This window comes from Chrysochloris asiatica, unplaced genomic scaffold (genome assembly GCF_000296735.1).
Source record: "Chrysochloris asiatica unplaced genomic scaffold, ChrAsi1.0 scaffold00017, whole genome shotgun sequence".
Classification (NCBI taxonomy): domain Eukaryota; kingdom Metazoa; phylum Chordata; class Mammalia; order Afrosoricida; family Chrysochloridae; genus Chrysochloris; species Chrysochloris asiatica.
In genome coordinates this window covers 8,746,554-8,763,313 of record NW_006408535.1, presented here as the reverse complement: position 1 = coordinate 8,763,313, position 16,760 = coordinate 8,746,554, and the positions used below count along the sequence as shown (strand labels likewise).

General features: G+C 39.0%; 1 protein-coding gene across 1 annotated transcript in view; it reads left to right on the top strand.

Moving 5' to 3' along the window:
- LOC102821351 (putative uncharacterized protein C14orf25-like) overlaps positions 1-16,760 on the top strand; it is a 98,429-nt gene that overhangs the window by 17,013 nt on the left and 64,656 nt on the right. The gene's annotated exons all lie outside the window — the stretch shown is intronic.

The window sequence follows — 16,760 nt, the reverse complement described above, 5'->3', positions numbered from 1 at the left end:
GTGAGAGGTGTTAACTGTCGACAAGTTGTTTCTGACTCAACAATCCTGTGCTGGATTTTCCTGGGTTTGAATTGCAAACCTTTTGGTTAACAAGTCCAGTGCTTATCGTACAGGACCACACCAACACTCTGTGTCTATAAATATGTATATTTTGTTAAGTGCCGTTGAGTTGGTTCTGGCTCATAGAAACCCTGTATAGGGTTTACAAGGAGTGTTTGGTGAGTTTGAACCGCCGACCGTTTGATTCAAACTGACCTTGTGATCTAGTACTTATCACACAGTGCCACACATACACATAGGAGGCCTCCTAGATTTAATGAAGTTAAAGGGTTGGCCCAGTCTTCCACAATGAATGCATTGCAGAGCTGGGATTCTACTCCAGGCAGACACGACCCAGAAACTGGACTAGAGCTCTGCTTAGGTCCATTTGTTGATGGTGACATGCCCCTGTTAGGAAGCAAATCTAGCTAAGGCTATAGTTTAAGATGTATAGACTTCACTCTAGCAGGGACATTCAAAGCAAAAACTGAGCTTCACAGCGAATGGAAAGAAGGGATGGAGTGGGGAGGAGACAGGGAGGAAGGAAGGAAAATAAGAGGCAAAAAGTCCATCTTTTTTGAGAATGACAGTGTTACGAGGGAAGAAGGTTGTTTTACTGTTCTTGGCTGCAGCACCAAACCTTTTGTTAGTACACTGCCATGTTATGTCTTTAAAATAGTTTCAGTCCCAGAATACACTCTTGGCTGTGACTTAAGGAATGTGATCACACAGCCCATCAGGCAATCAAAAGCATGTATGAACAAGAGTACCTAGTGTGGTTTTTGACCTAATCTTTGTGGGCAGAGTAGGACAAAAGTTCTGATTTAAGACTCATACTTTGCAGAGTTATTGAAAAAGATCATATGATTGATTGCTTATCCTGTTTTAAAATTATATATAATTCAGCTTTCTATTGACTTAATAGGAAGAGGGATTAGGGGTGCCTATTGGGAAGTGTAGAGTCCTAGTGTGGCGCTGTGGGTTAATGTGCCAGACTGCAGAGCCCTTTGAACTGCGAGGTCGGCGGTTCAAGCTCACCAGCTTCTTCTTGGAAACCCTATATAGGGTCGTTATGGGTAGGAATTGACTTGACAGCACTTAACAACAACAACATTGGGAATTGTGGTGGTTCTGTAGAGTAAGCACTGGACTATGAACCACAAGATAGGATTTTATTGTTACTTTTTTCCCCTTCATTTTGCCTCCCCTAACATTTCTACACATACCTAGTTTTGCATTATTATAAGTAAAAGTGGTTTTAGAAGTTTTAAGGGTGAGTAAGGAACAGTGGGGAATTTCTTGAAATAAAGTGGTTGGGTAAGTGATGTTGTGTTGTTGTGAAGTGCCATTGAGTCGGTTCTGACCCACAGTGACCCTGTAAAGGGTTTCCAAGGAGCAGCTGATGAGCTTGAACTGCTGACCTTGCAGTTTGATGCATTAGCCTACAGCGCCACACATAGATAGCAATAAACATGCAAGTGTAAAAGTAGAATCTAAATTGGGATTTTAAAAATACTCAAGAAGGTTAGAATTAGAACCTTTGTTTTAAACATTTGGCACTTATATAATAAACAATGTTCTCTCCAGGCAAAACAAGGAAAATGGTTTTTTACTCTAGAAGTATTCACTTGCAACCATATAGCAGTTCCTAGAAGAAGAGCCAAAGGGTGAGACAGTGTTGGCAGGCTATTTTGTCTCTGTCTAGAGCTTGTGCAAGGTAATTTCAGACCCAGCATTTGGAGTTCCACAAACAATTTCATGGGCCAAGAAATGTACAGAATACATGAAGACTAAATTTAAGTGTCAACTTTAGGTAAAACATTTAAACCTGGAAGGAACAGACTATCAATTGCTCATATACAAATTCAGGCTGAAGCTGAATAAAGTTAAAACAAGTACATCAGAGCCAAAATTTGAGCTTGAACATATCCCACCTGAATGTAGAGATCATTTCAAGAACAAATTTCATTCAATAGACAGCAGTGACGGAAAACCAGAGAGTTGTGGGATGACATCAAGAGCATCATATAGAAAGAAAGCACAAGATCATTAAGAAGACAAGAAAGAAGGAAAAGACCAAAATGGATGTCAGAAGGGACTCTGAATCTTGCTCACCAGTGTAGAGATGCTAAAGCAAGTGAAAGACATGGGAAGATAAAAGAGATGAACATAAAATTTCAAATGACAGCTTGAGAAGACATAGTCAAGTATTATAATGAAATGTGAAAAGACCTGGAATTAGAAAACCCAAAGGGAAGAATACGCTTAGTGTTTCTCAAGCCGAAAGAACTGAAGGAAAAAATCAAGCCTTGGGTTGCAATATTGAAGGATTCTATTTTAAAAGTGTTGAAGAGCAAAGGTGTCAGCTTGAGGACTAAGGTGTGCCTGATCCAAGCCATGGCATTTTCAATAACCTCATATGCATGCGAAAGTTGGACAGTGAGTGAGGAAGATCGTAGAAGAATTGATGCTTTTGAATTATGGTGTTGAAGGAGAATACTGAAAGTGCCATGGGCTGCCAAAAGAACCAACAGATCGGTGTTGGAAGAAGTGCAGCCAGAGTGCTCCTTGGAGGCCAGGAGAGCTAAAGTTCGTCTCTCATACTTCAGACATATTGTCAGGAGGAACCAGTCACTGCAGAAGGATGTCATGTTTGGTAAGGTAGAGGGTCAGAGAAAAAGAAGAAGACCCCCAATGAGATGGATTGGCCAAGTGGCAGCATCAGTGGGCTCAAGTGTGGCAACAAATGTGAGGTTGGCCCAGGATCGGGCAGTATTTCGTTCTGTTGTGCATAGGGTTGCTGTGAGTCAGTACTGACATGACAACAACAACAAATGGGCAAAATATTGAATGATACAGAAAGCATCAAAAGAGAGGATGGAATGTACAGTCACCATACCAAAAATAAATGGTTGATGTTCAACCATTTCAAGTGGTAGCATATGATCAAAAGCCAATGAATGGTATTGAAGGAAGAAGTCCAAGGTGCACTGAAGACATTGGCAGAGAATGGAATACAACTTGATATCTTTCAACAAACTGAGGCAGCACTGGAGGCACTTTCTCATTTATGCCAAAAAGTTTGTAAGCCAGCTACCTGGCTAACTGATTGGAAGAGATCCGTATTTGTGCCCATTCCAAAATGGGTGACCCAATGGGATGCAGAAATAATTGGATAATATCACATACAAGTAAAATTTTTCTAAAGATCATTTAAAAATGGTTGTGACATTACATTGACAGAAAACTGCTGGAGTGTCAAGCTGGATTCAGATGAGGATGTGCAATGAGGGATCTAGTTGCTGATGTTAGATGGATCTTGGCTGAAAGAAGAGAATATCAGAAAGTTGTTTACTTGTGCTTTATTGACTATGTAAAGACTTTGGACTGTGTGGATCATGACATACTATGGACAACACTGTGGAGAAAGAATATTCTGGAACATTTAATCGTGCTCATGAGGAACCTGTAGGTAAAGAGGCAGTTTGAACACAAGGGAACACTGAGTATTTTAAAATCAGGAAAGATGTGTGCCAGAGTTGTGTTCTTTTACCACACTTACTCAGTCTGTATGTTGAGCAAATAATCCAAAAAGCTGGATTGTGTGACGAAGAATGCATCAGGACTAGGAAAGTCTCATTAACAACTTGCAGTATGCAGATGACGTAATCTTGCTTGCTGAACATGAAGAGTACTGAAAATACTTACTGATGAAGATCAAAGACCACGGCCTTTGGTATGTTTTGCACCTCAGTGTAAAGAAAACAAAAATTCTCACCATTGGACCAATAACATTGTGATAAATGGAAAGAAGTTTGAAATTGTTAAAGACTTCATTTTTTTATTTTTTTTTTCACAGCTCATCCTAAAACATTTTAAAATAAGGGAATACGAAAGCTTGTTGACATATGCACAAAGTGTATTGAGATCATGTTGAAAAATTATGTATTTATCTTTTCTAAAATTTAGTTAAAAAATTCTACAGCCAATGTGAAAATAATTTTTTGCTCACCCTTATAGTGTAGGATTTTAAACACAGAAATAATAGGAACTTATGCTTTAGGAAGAAGTTTTGGCTTCTGTGTGGAAAATAGACTATTGAGGAGTAGTGGGAGGGGAAATATTAAGGAATTGAAGATACCAATTAGATGCTATTATAAATAATAATCAAGGTGATAGGTTATGTGGATTGAACTAGGGTGATCAAAGTGAAAGTAGAAAGAAACAGACTATAGATACATACATGAAAAAATATATAGTTACTATTGTTGTTAGGGGTCGTCAAGTTGGTTCTAACTCACAAGGACCCTATGCACAACAGAACAAAACACTACCTGGTCCTGTGCCACCCCATAATTGTTGTTTTGCTTGTGCCAATCCGTCTCATTGGATGTCTACCTCTTTTTCACAGACTCTCCATTTACCTATCATGATGTCCTCCTCTAGGGACGAGTCTCTCCTGATAATATGTCTGAAATATGAAAGACGTAGTCTGGCCATCCTGGCTTCTGAAGAGCACTCTGGCTGTACTTCTTCCAACACAGATTTATTTATTCTTGTGGAAGTCTATGGTACTTTTTTTTTTTCTTCAAGTTTTTATTGTGAATTGAGTGATAGTTTACATGGGAGAACATCGGTTTTACACTCATTGTTTCATTGCAATGATTACAACCCCTTCCGTGCATCATCACTCAACAGTATTTGCTTCTATTCCCTCTGTTTTTGGTTTTTTGATGTACATAAAAACACTCAGGAATATATAATAATTTAAACAACCAAAGGGCACATTCTACAAGCCTGTCTCCTGGCCACCAGCACACAGCTTTTCTCTTTCCATGAGTCTAGAATCCTCAGCTGCTCTATCTCTCCATGTCATCATCTCTGCCTCCATTTATGGTGTCACCTTTTATTTGGATAGGGCCCCACATTCCGCTCGTGCTCCTCTCCCTTGATGGTCCTAGGGCCCTCTGTTCCTGGACTATAAGATTAACTAGTCCCCCCATTTTGCTTCAAAACTTCTACTTTTACAGTTATGACAGTCGCAATTACTCATGATAACAATTACTCACTATTGAATCATAAGAATTTTATCCCCATCTCCTTTGACCAGACCCGTCTTGATGAGATGAAAACTATTCAATGGGGATTCTACCTACTCCTGCACACTCTGAAGCTAAACTACCTCTTGAAAACTTGTAAGCCAGTCACTTCATGCCTTTATAGCCCCCTCAGTTTAGGTAGCCAGTGGAAGACTTCATTTTGCTTGAATCCACCATCAACACTCATGAAAGCAGGAGTCAAGAAATTGCAGTAGGCAAATCTGCTGCACAAGACCTCTTTAAAGTGTTAAAGAGCAAAGATGTTAGTTTGAGGACTAAAGTGTGCCTGACCCAAGATATGTTATTTTCACTAGTTTTATATGCATGTGAAAGTTGGACAATGAATAAGAAAGACTGTAGAAGTATAGATTCATTTGAGCTATGGTGTTAGAGAAGAATATTGAAGGTACCATGGACTTCCAGAGAACAAATAAATCTGTGTTGGAAGAAGTACAACCAGAATGCTGCTCTTTAGAAGCCAAGATGGCCAGACTTGTCTCTCACACTCAAGGAATGACCATCTTGGATAAGGACATCTTGCTTGGTAAAGTGGATGGTCAGTGATAAAAAGAGAGACCCTCCCAATGAGATGGGTTGACACAGTGACAGCAGCAATGGGCTCAAGCATAATAGCAATTGTGAAGATGCACAGGACTGGGTGATGTTTTGTTCTGTTGTACATAGGGTCACTATGGGTTGGAACTGACTCAGTGGCACCTAACAACAATAAAAGCGGGAACAATAACACTAGTGAAGTATGCACACTGTATAATAATCAACCTTTTGAGATCAAAAGGACAGCATTTACTCAAAGACAAAGTTCTGAAGGGCTTTGAAAGAAGAAATGTAAACAGAAACACAATGAGGCAAGTGATGTTACATTGAGGAAGTTGCAATCAGTAAGATGAAACAAAATGTGTATGAATTGTTGATTGCAAAACTGATGATCTGCTCTGTAAACTTTCACTCAATTCACAGTAAAAAGTTGAAGAAAAAAAAATGTATTCCAAGACACCAGTAAATTTATAATAATAAAATTTCTGAAAACTAAAAAGGTAAAGAAAATGTCTTGAATGTAGACTTTTAAAAGTCTCTCTGTTACCTGTAGTGGAAAATACTTTGAATAGCTGTAGATTCTCATCAGAAACTACAGAGGCCAGAAGGAAGTGGCACATTTTCCAAGTGCTGAAAGAAAAGAAATGTGAATCCAGATTTCTATAGTCAGTGAAATTACTCTTTAGTAATGAAAGGGAACTCAAAACATTCTCAGATAAAGGAAACCAAGAGAATTTGTTGTAACAGTCCTACTCTAAAAGAACAGTTAAAGGAAGTTCTCTGAGTAGAAAGGAAATGATTAAAAGAAAAGGACTCTTGGAGTTCCAGGAAGGAAGAAAGAACATGATAAAGAGAAAAATATGGCTAAATACAATAGATTTCTTTCTTCTATTGAGTTTTCGAAATTGTTTGATGGATGAAGCAAAAATTATAACACTGAGGAAATATCAAAGTGTCAAAAGAAAGCAGGAGTGGTTATACTAATTTTAGCTAAAGTAGATTTCATACCACAAAGAAAATTACCAGATACAGAGAGGGCATTGTATTATGAAAAAAGGATCAATTTACCAAAAAGACATAGTCGTCTTAAATGTGTATGTGCCAAATAACAGAACTGCAAAATATGTGAAGTTAAACTAAAAAGAGAGATAGATAAATTCACAGCTAGAGACTCAACACTTCTCTATCAACAACTAATAGCAGACCACACATTCTAGTCATTAGAAAAAAACAGATTTAAACCACAATGAAATATCTCTACATACCTATCAGAATGACTCAAGGGAAAAATAACACCAAATGTTAATGAGAATGTAGAGAAACTGGATCACTCATACATTGTTGGTGGAAATGAAAATGGTACAGCCACCCTGGAAAATATTTAGTCAGTTTATTTTTTAAAAAAATAAGCATGCTACAGTCCAGCAGTTGTACTCCTGGACATTTATTCCAGGGAAATGAAACATATATATGCACAAAAATAATATTTATAGCAGCTTTGGTAATAAACTAGAAATAACCCAGATGTCAAGGAGCAAATGGTTGTACTTCTTAGCAATTAAAAGAAGTGAAATTTTGATACAACGTTAATGAATGGGATTCCATAAAATGATGATGTTGTTGTTGTTAAGTGCCGTCGAGTCGGTTACGACCCATAGGGACCCTGTATAGGGTTTCCGAGGCTGTCAATCTTTATGGGAGCAGAAAGCCTCATCTTTCTCCTGCGGAGCGGCTGGTAGTTTCGAACTGCTGACCTTGCGGTTCGCAGTCCGATTCATAACCACTGCGCTACCAGAGCTCCTCCATAAAATGATACTGGGGTAAAAAAGTCAATCTCTAAAAGTTACATACTGCATGATTCCACTTATATAACATTCTTGAAATGACAGATTTTTAGGAGTGGAGAAGAGATTCTTGTTTGCCAGGGGTTGGGGGCTTTGAGGATAGGAGAGAAATGGATGTGGCACTAAACTATCTACCTGAGGAATCCTTACGGTGATGCAAATGCTCGGGATCTTGACTGTATCACTGTAAGCCTTCTGGTTGTAGTGTTGTACTGCATCTTTACGGAAGTAAAAGTGGGGGAAAGTTGGATGAAGGGTACATGGGGCTGTGTGTTAATTCTTACAACTGCATATGAATCTACAGTTATTTCAAAATAAAAGCATTAATATAAAGGTTAGCAGATTCTTTATAAACTGTTTGCCTTATTTTATAAGTTATAAGAAACTCATGTAAGGAAAACACATAATGATGTCTTTTTAAAATCCCCTGCGCTTCCAAAAACCAAACAGTATTGCTTATTGTTTAATCCTACACCTGGATTCCTGGCACAAATGTGTACACACACATATACAAGTATAGGATTTTTTTTCCTTCAGAAAAATAAAAATACCATGAATACTATTGTATAACTTACTATTTGACATATACAATGAGCAAACATCAACATGTACAACTTTTCATTCATTTTCAAATGTTGTTGTTAAGTGTCCTTGAATTGGTGCCAATTTATAGCCAACCTATATAGGGTTTCTGAAGCTTTTTTAAATCTTTGCGGGAGCAGAAAGCCTCATTTTTTTCTTAAGGAGTGGCTGCCAGACTTGAACCATGGAGTCTGTGGTTCACAGTCCAGCGCTTAGTGTATGGAGCCACTGCACTACCCATTTTCAGATGTTGTTGTTAGGTGCCATCGAGTCAGTACCGACCCATAGCGACCTTATGCACAGCAGAACAAAACATTGCCCAATCCTGGGCCAACCTCACTACTGTTGCCACTCTTGAGTCCATCAATGCTGTCACTTGGCCAGTCTATCTCACTGGGAGTCTTCCTCTTTTTCTCTGATGCTCCACCTTACCAAACATGATATCCTTCTCCAGTGACTGGTCCCTCCTGACAATATGTCAATATGACAATATATCTGAAGTATGAGAATATAATAATTAGGTTACACATTACCGTATTATATATGGGAAGAGGTTTGATTTTTATTACTTAAAAGTACAGCATTTGGTTGTGATTTCGGTCAGTCATTCTGTTGCTGTAAACAGCCCGAAGCTAGGCAGTTGTATTTTTCACAGAGCTTGTTTTAAAGCAGAAGAGGTAAACATGTAGTGTTTAAGGATGATAGACAAAGAGTTTTGACAGTAAAATCAAAATCGTGAGAACTAGTCAACCACGCAATCATGTTTAAGCATTTTGTATCCCAAATGAAAGCTATGTAAAAGGCTTTAGAACACATTATCTAGTTGTTTCATTAAATTTTAAAATATATATACCTGGTTTTCTTAGTCCACTGCAAATTGCATTGATTCTTTGTCTTGCTGTAGTGGAAAGGGTTGGCTTGACAAAATTGTTGTTGTTGTTAAGTGCTGTTGCGTTGGTTCTGACCCATAGCGACCCTGTATAGGGTTTCCAAGGAGCGGCTAGTGAGCTTGAACTCCCGATCTTGCAGTTCAAACCGACTTTACAGTCTAGCACGTTATCTCACAGTGCCACACCTCAACTCCTGAGAAAATTAGCCTTATTTATTATTTATCTGAATTTTTATTAGCCTGGTATGAGAAAGTTTAAGTTCTTAGCCCATTACATTAAAACACAAATAGTATATTTTCATTTCAATGAAAGGTTTTGAAGCGTTATACTTTGCCTTTTGATTATATAAGGAGCTCGCGTGGTACTGTGGGTGAGAAGTTGGGCTGCTAACTACAAGGTTAGTGGTTCAAATTCACTTGCAGCTCTGTGGGACAAAGATGAGGCTGTCTGCTACTGTGAAGATTGACAATCTCAGAAAGCTTGTATAGGGTCACTGTGAATCAGAATAGACTAGATGGTGCTGTTGTTTAGTGCCATTGAGTTGGTTCTGACTCATAGCAACCCTGTGTAGGACTTCTGAAGCTTTACGTCTTTGCTGGAACAGAAAGCCTCATCTTTCTTTCAGGGCAGCCTGGCTGGCGGGTTTGAAGCAAGGACCTATAGTTCCCTGTCCAGTGCTCATTGTATGGAGATTGTAGTAAAGTGTTTGTTGTTGTTTCTAATTATATGGAAAAGAACTTTCAGAATCCTGTTAAATTTCCTTGCAGTGCTTTCTTACCCTCACATCCCATTAAATTAGTGTTAAGTAGCTAAAAGAGAACTTAGTTAACTGTGTACCATTGACAACAATGTTACTGCTAAGTACCTTCTAATTGTTTCCAGCTCACAGTGAACCTATATAGGGTTTCCTAGGAGTGACTGGTGAGCTTGAACTGCAAACCTTGTGGTTCATACCGACCTTGTGGTCCAGTGCTTATCCTACAGTGCCACACCAGGACTCCAGTACTGAGACCCAATGAGAGAAAGTGACTTTGCAAGGCCATTACAGATAATTAGCATAGTTGTGTCTAGAAATCATTTAGTCCTTGGCTTAGTTTCTTTGGGCTTCCATAACAAATACAACAAACTGGGTGATTTTTAAGAACAAAGGTTTATTTTCTCAGGCTGAAAGTCCAAGTCAGGGTTTTGGATATGACTGTATTTTCTTTCTGCCAGTTTTCAGGAAGATCCATCCTTGTCTCTTTCAGCTTCTGGTTGTTGTTGTTGTTATGTGCCGTGGAGTCGGTTCTGACTCATAGTGACCCTGTACAGGGTTTCTGAGGCTGTAAATCTTTACGGGAGCAGAAAGCCTCATCTTTCTCTCACGGAACAGCTGGTCATTTCGAACTGCTGACCCTGAGGTTAGCAGCCTGATTCGTAGCCACTACGCTCGCTACCAGAGGTCCTTTTCAGCTTCTGGTAGTCATGGGTATTTCTTGGCTTGTAGACAGTCCTCAGCTCATCTGATTGTGTGACTGTCTCTCTGCCTGCACTCCCCTTTTATAAAACACCACTCATAAGAGATTAGGACTAGGCTCCAACCTTCTCCAGTATGATTTAACTGATAATATTGTCAAAGAAAAACCATATTTCACAGGTTGTTGTTGGTGTTGTTCACAGGTTGTTGGTTGTGTTGCTGTGAAACCCTATTTCTCAAGTTGTTGGTGGTATTGCTGTGAAACTCTATTTCACAGGTTGCTGGTGGTGTTGCTGTGAAACCCTATTTCACATGTTGTTGGTGATGTTGCTGTGAAACTGTATTTCACAGGTTGGTGTTGGTGTTGGTAAGTGTCCTCAAATTGGTTCGAACTCTTAGCGACCCTGTATAGGGTTTCCAGGGAGCAGCTGGTGAGTTTGAACCCCAACCTTGTGGTTCATACCGACCTTGCAGTCCAGTGCTTTATCGTACAGCACCACACCAGGACTCCCATTAGAGGCACAGGGATTAAAATTTAAAAATGTGTTTTTTGGGGACAAAATTTAATCCACAGCATTTCTTCTGACAGTCCAGGAGGATGTTATTACATCATGCTGATGACACTTACCTTTCTCTCTTTTTCCCTTTTTTTCTTTCACTGCCTCAGATCTAGAATTGTTGTTGCTAAGTCTCGTTGAGTTCGTTCCGACTTACAGTGACCTTGTATAGGATAATCATTGTGGTGAAACAAAATATGATTGTTGAGTATAAAACTGATGGCCTGCCCTGTAAACTATCATTCAATTCACAGTAAAATGTTGGCTTTTTTAAGTAGCTCTTCTTCCCAAAAAGGAGGACTCAGATCTATATCCAGACTGCTAAGAAGCGAGAATATTGAGACTTTGTCTCTCCTACTTTGGACATGTTCACCGCAATGATTACAATCCCCTTCATGCACCATTGGTTAACAGTATTTACCTATATTCCCTTTATTATTATTATTTTTTTATGTACACAAAACACAGAAAATGTGTATTCATTTTAATGTCCAAAGGGCACATTTTGCAAGCCAGCCTCTTGCCCACAGGCCCACAGACTTTCTCATTTCATAGGTCTAGAGTCTTCAGCTGCTCTCTCTGCTGGCACAACTTTCCTGGTTAGAATCACACACTCCACTCATGCTCTTCCCTCTTGATGGCCCTAGTGTCTTCTGTTCCTGGAATGACAGATTAACTACTCCCCACTTTTATTTCACATCTTCTACATTTATAGTTGTGATGATTGCAATTATTCATGGTAACAGTTACTCACTGATGAATCAAAAGATTCCTATTCCCAACCAACCCCATCCCTTTCACCAAACCCATCTGGAAAAGAGGAAAATTATTCAGTGGAGATTCTACATTACCTTCCTCATTCTGAAACTAAGCACACTCTTAAAAGCTTGTCAGCCACTTTGTGCCTTTATAGTCCCCCACTTTTGGTAGCCAGTGTCTATTAACCCTGTGTACTGAGGGTCAGGCTTGATCTTTGATATGAAGAATCCTTCCCTTTCAGTTCGAATTTTGAGTAACTGCATCCGTAAGCAAAGGTCCAGTTCATCAAATTGTAGCAATTTACGTTTGTTTCCTGTATCAAACTTCTTTATCTACCCCTGGTTGAGTTCTGATCAGCAAGCCATCCAAGCTAGATGGGAACCATCTGTAAGTTTGGGCCCTCTCGCACACTTTCCTCCACTTCAGACCAGCTGATCTCTTCATTATCACTTCTAGCCCCCAGTGGATAAGCCAGTGTCAACGGGCTTGGGAGTTCACAAGTCTTTCTAAACGTCGGACCAGCCAGCCATTCCTTTTTTTTTTCTCTCTCTCTTATCTCAGCGTCGACGGGTGTCTATGAAACGTGGTCGAACTCAGCCCATGTCTTCATTGCTGCATTTTCCACAATTTCACTTACAAGTAGACTATGGTGGTCACCAGTGAGTTCACAAGCCTGCTCATGTGTTTCCTCTGAGTTTCAGTCTTGTAAGGGAGTTGATCCTGATGGACTTGCAAAAACGAGCTACTTTTGACATACTTAAAATCTTATTATCTGTGGTGAGGCTCCAGGGTGCTTGTCTACTCGTCAACAGGTTGGCCGTTTGAATCCAACCAGAAGTAACTCACTGAAGAAAGCCCTGATAATATACTTCCTAAATTGAAAACTGCATGGATTGCTGTTCTACTCTGCATCTATGGAGTTGCCATGACAGTTTTGTTGTTGTTGTTGGTGGTGATGGGTTATGTCTTTGCTGAGAATTTTTAACTTGAAAGAAGGGAGTGTGTCAGAGGCTTTAACAGGAATTCCCAAAAGCTAGGAGGAAGAGCCATTATTTATTGTCATGATCACATGGTCACTATGAATCAACACAGTAGTCATCATATTTATTCAGTCTTGATTGTAAGTAAAATCCCCTACAGCCTCCACCGCTTCTACACCTTTATGAGATAGTCATTGCTTCTCTTTTAGCACATGTTGCTATTGTTAGGTACCATTGACTCTAACTCTTAGTGACCCTACATACAACAGAATGAAACACTGCCAATCTTGTGTGACAATCTTACAATTGCTACATTTGAGCCCACTGTTGTTTCCCCTGTCTCAATCCATCTTGTTGGATGTTTTAGGTAATGAAATAAATAAAATGCCTGTCCTTTGTCTGGCTTAGCAAAAATCTGTTAGATACATAGGAGCAGATTATGATAAAGTCAGACCTCATCATGTCTGCGATTTTCCCTCAGCACATCTCCAGTCTCAAACACTTCTTTGGATATAAGTTTATGAAGCTATGAAAGATTGAGACACTATACCAAAGACTGTACAACTAGGCAGGTCTCAACCACATAATGAAATTATTCTAATTTATTCTAACAACCAAATTATTCTAATTTCATTATGTGGTTGAGACCTGCTTAGTTGTACAGTCTTTGGCACTCAATTATTACTCTGTAAAGTGGTTATTAAACAGTGTACTGAATTATGATTTTTATGCATAACTCTTCTGTTGCTCTTTAGGGTTAAATGAAAAGCTTATTAAATATCCATTTACAGTGGAATCTTTGAAAATACTAAATGGAATGCATAATTCATATACACTGTCACTAGTACAAAGCCAAATCACTTTAACCAAATATCAAGTAACAAGGAAATGGGAGCAAGTGACAGTCCTAATAGAACCAGTTCTGGGCAGCAAATAGATCTGGATAGACAGAAAATATAAAATAACAGTGATTCTGATAAGATGGGAGTTTATTTTTCTTGTAAAAATGTTGTGTAAAAAGGTAAGCTGAGATTGATACAGTATTCCACAGTGTCAGGGTTCCAAGAGTCTTATTGCTCTACTGACTGTGGTCCTCATCCTGAAGGTCATATCAAGGGTAAATATGATCATTTCAGTTATCAAATTTGCACTCCAGCCAGCTGGAAGGTGTTAAATAAGAAAGACCTATGCCCAAAGTGTCCCACCACGTCTAATTATACTTCATTAGCCATATGACCACATATTTCTACAAAAGAGGCTTAAAAATGAAGTCACTTTTCTGGACAGTCATGTGCCAAGGTCAGCATTGTGTTACTAAGGAAGAAATATTAGGACAGTTCCTTTCACAGACTGTAGGAGTAATGCACCTTTTCTAAAGACTTTGGAGGCTCAAAGAGTTATTCTATTCACTTTTGAAATTTATTGAGCACTTGCACTAAGAGTTTGGAGATTTTGTATATGGCACAGTTTTAGCTTTAAGGAATTAGGTAGCTTACTTAACAAGGAAACTAGCAGACGGTGGAAAATACTGGCGAAAACCATGTGGTGTAGAGTGAGATGACCTAAATTGGGATTCTTCTTTAGCAATTTACTTGTTCCATAAGTTATTGGTGACTCATATTTCATTTCTGCAGAAGAGTTAATAATACCTACCTACGTGGCACTGTAAGATAGGCACTAGCCCCTAGGTGGGTGGTTCAAATCCTCCCACCGTTCCTAGGAAACCCTATATAGGGCCATTAGGAATTGGAACTGACTCAACGATACTTAACAACAATAACTATCTTACAATGATGTAAAAACAAAATTGTAATACATGCTACATGTATTGATAGGCACCTCTTAATGACTTTTAGTACATTGATGTTGTTGTTGTTGTGTGCCGTCAAGTTGGTTCCGACCCATAGCGACCCTGTATAGGGTTTCCAAGGAGCAGCTGGTGAGCTTAAACTACCGACCTTGCAGTTCAAAAGGCTTTGCAGTCTGGTGCATTAACCCATGGCGCCGCACATACAGCTACATTAATTCCCAGTCAAATTGAACCACTTACATTCCCACCACTAACAAAGATCAGACAGTCTCTGTTTCTCTACATTCTCATCAGCACTGTTTGTTATTATTATCTTTTGAATCTCAGCTAATTTGATATATCAGTGGCTCTCCAATACTTTTTAGTATGAGAACTTCTCTTCAAATCAACTAGTCAGTGAAATTTTAAGAGTATGGCAACTGTGTCTACATTGGGAATGGGAAACCAGAAGCTTACCTGCTCAATTCAGGTTTCCAATGCTCACCTATTGACTCCATAGACATTTGTCCATTCATTGAATGACATTGAGTGTAGATACTGGGTAATAGAAGTGAACAAATAAAGTCCCTGATTTGGGGGGGGGGGGCGCAAAGCTTACATTCTAAATGGAGGGGGAAAACAGTAAGCAAATACATCAGAAATGTCCTGTTGTTGTTGTTAAGTGCTGTTGAGTTGGTTGCAAAACTTATTGTGACCTTGTATAGGGTTTCCAAGGAGGAGCTGGTGGGCTTGAACCACTAATCTTGTGATTAGCAATGTAGTGCTTATCCTACAGTGCCACACCAGTAATGTCATAGGTGAAGTACATTCCATAAAGAAAACTAATGCAGTATATGAACCATAGAGAATGATGGGTTAGATAAATATTTAAATAATATGACCAGGAAAGGCCTGTTAGATAACATGACAGTTGAGTAGAAATAAGAAGAAAATAAGAGAATAAGATATACAGTACACGTGTGGGGGAGATCATTCCAGTCAGAGGGAACAGACAATGCAAAAGTTCCAAAGCAGAACTTTTCCTGTGGTGTTTGAGAAACAGCAAGGTGGAGGGTCTGGAGAAGGAAGAATGGTAGGAGATGTAATAAAAAGATAGACAAGAGCCATATCAGCAGTGGCTTTAATACTATCAGACTCCACACTTCCATCCTACTGCATGTACTTTGTATTTATATGATCTTTTTATAAATTCCTTAGATCATTCGTCTATCTGCCACTGTAATATCAAAAATTAATATAAGTTGTAATTACACTGAAAAAATTAGATTACTTTATAATTAAACTATAATTTTAAATGACTACACTGGAAAATACAGTGAAGTTGTTAGCTGTTTTTATCTACTGATAATGTGTTTTCCATACGAAGATCAGGAGCCATAATGTACAAGGACAGGCAGACCACTTCTGAATGGTTAGACATTGAAAACCTTATGAATAGCATGAGAACATTGTCAGATATAAAGTAAGAAGATGAGCCACTCAGTTTAGAAGGCACTTAAAATATGACTGAGGAAGAAAAGAGCTGTCTCCTCAAAGTAGAGTTGACATGAATGATGTGGATGGATCTAAGTTTTGGGGACCTTCATTTCACTGGAGGGGACAGGGATTCACATGAGAAGAAACAGCAGTAAATATCCATTAATAATCAGAATGTGAAATGTACAAAATATGAATCTAGGAAAATTGGAAGTCATTAAAAACAGTGTCCTAGGCATGATCAAGAGCCAATGGTACTGAAGGAAGAAGTACAAGGTGCATTGCAGGAATTGGCAAAGAACAAGGAACCAGGAATTGATGGAATGAAAATTGAAATCTTTCAAGAAAGTGAGGCAGCACTGGAGGCACTCACTCATCTCTGCCAAGAAATTTGGAAGACAACTATCTGGCCAAATGAGTGGAAAAGATCCGTATTTATATCCATTCCAAGGAGAGGTGACCCAACGGAATGCGGAAATCATCGTACAATATCTTTGATATCCCATGTGAGTAAAGTTTTACTAAAGGTAATACAGAAACGGCTGCAAGCATACATTGACAGAGAACTTCCAGGGGTTCAAGCTGGATTCAGAAGAGGATGAGGAATGAGGGATATCACTGCTGACGTCCGATGGATCTTTGCTGAAAGCAGAGAATACCAGAAAGATGTTTACCTGTGCCTTATTGATGACACAAAGGTTTCGATTGTGTGC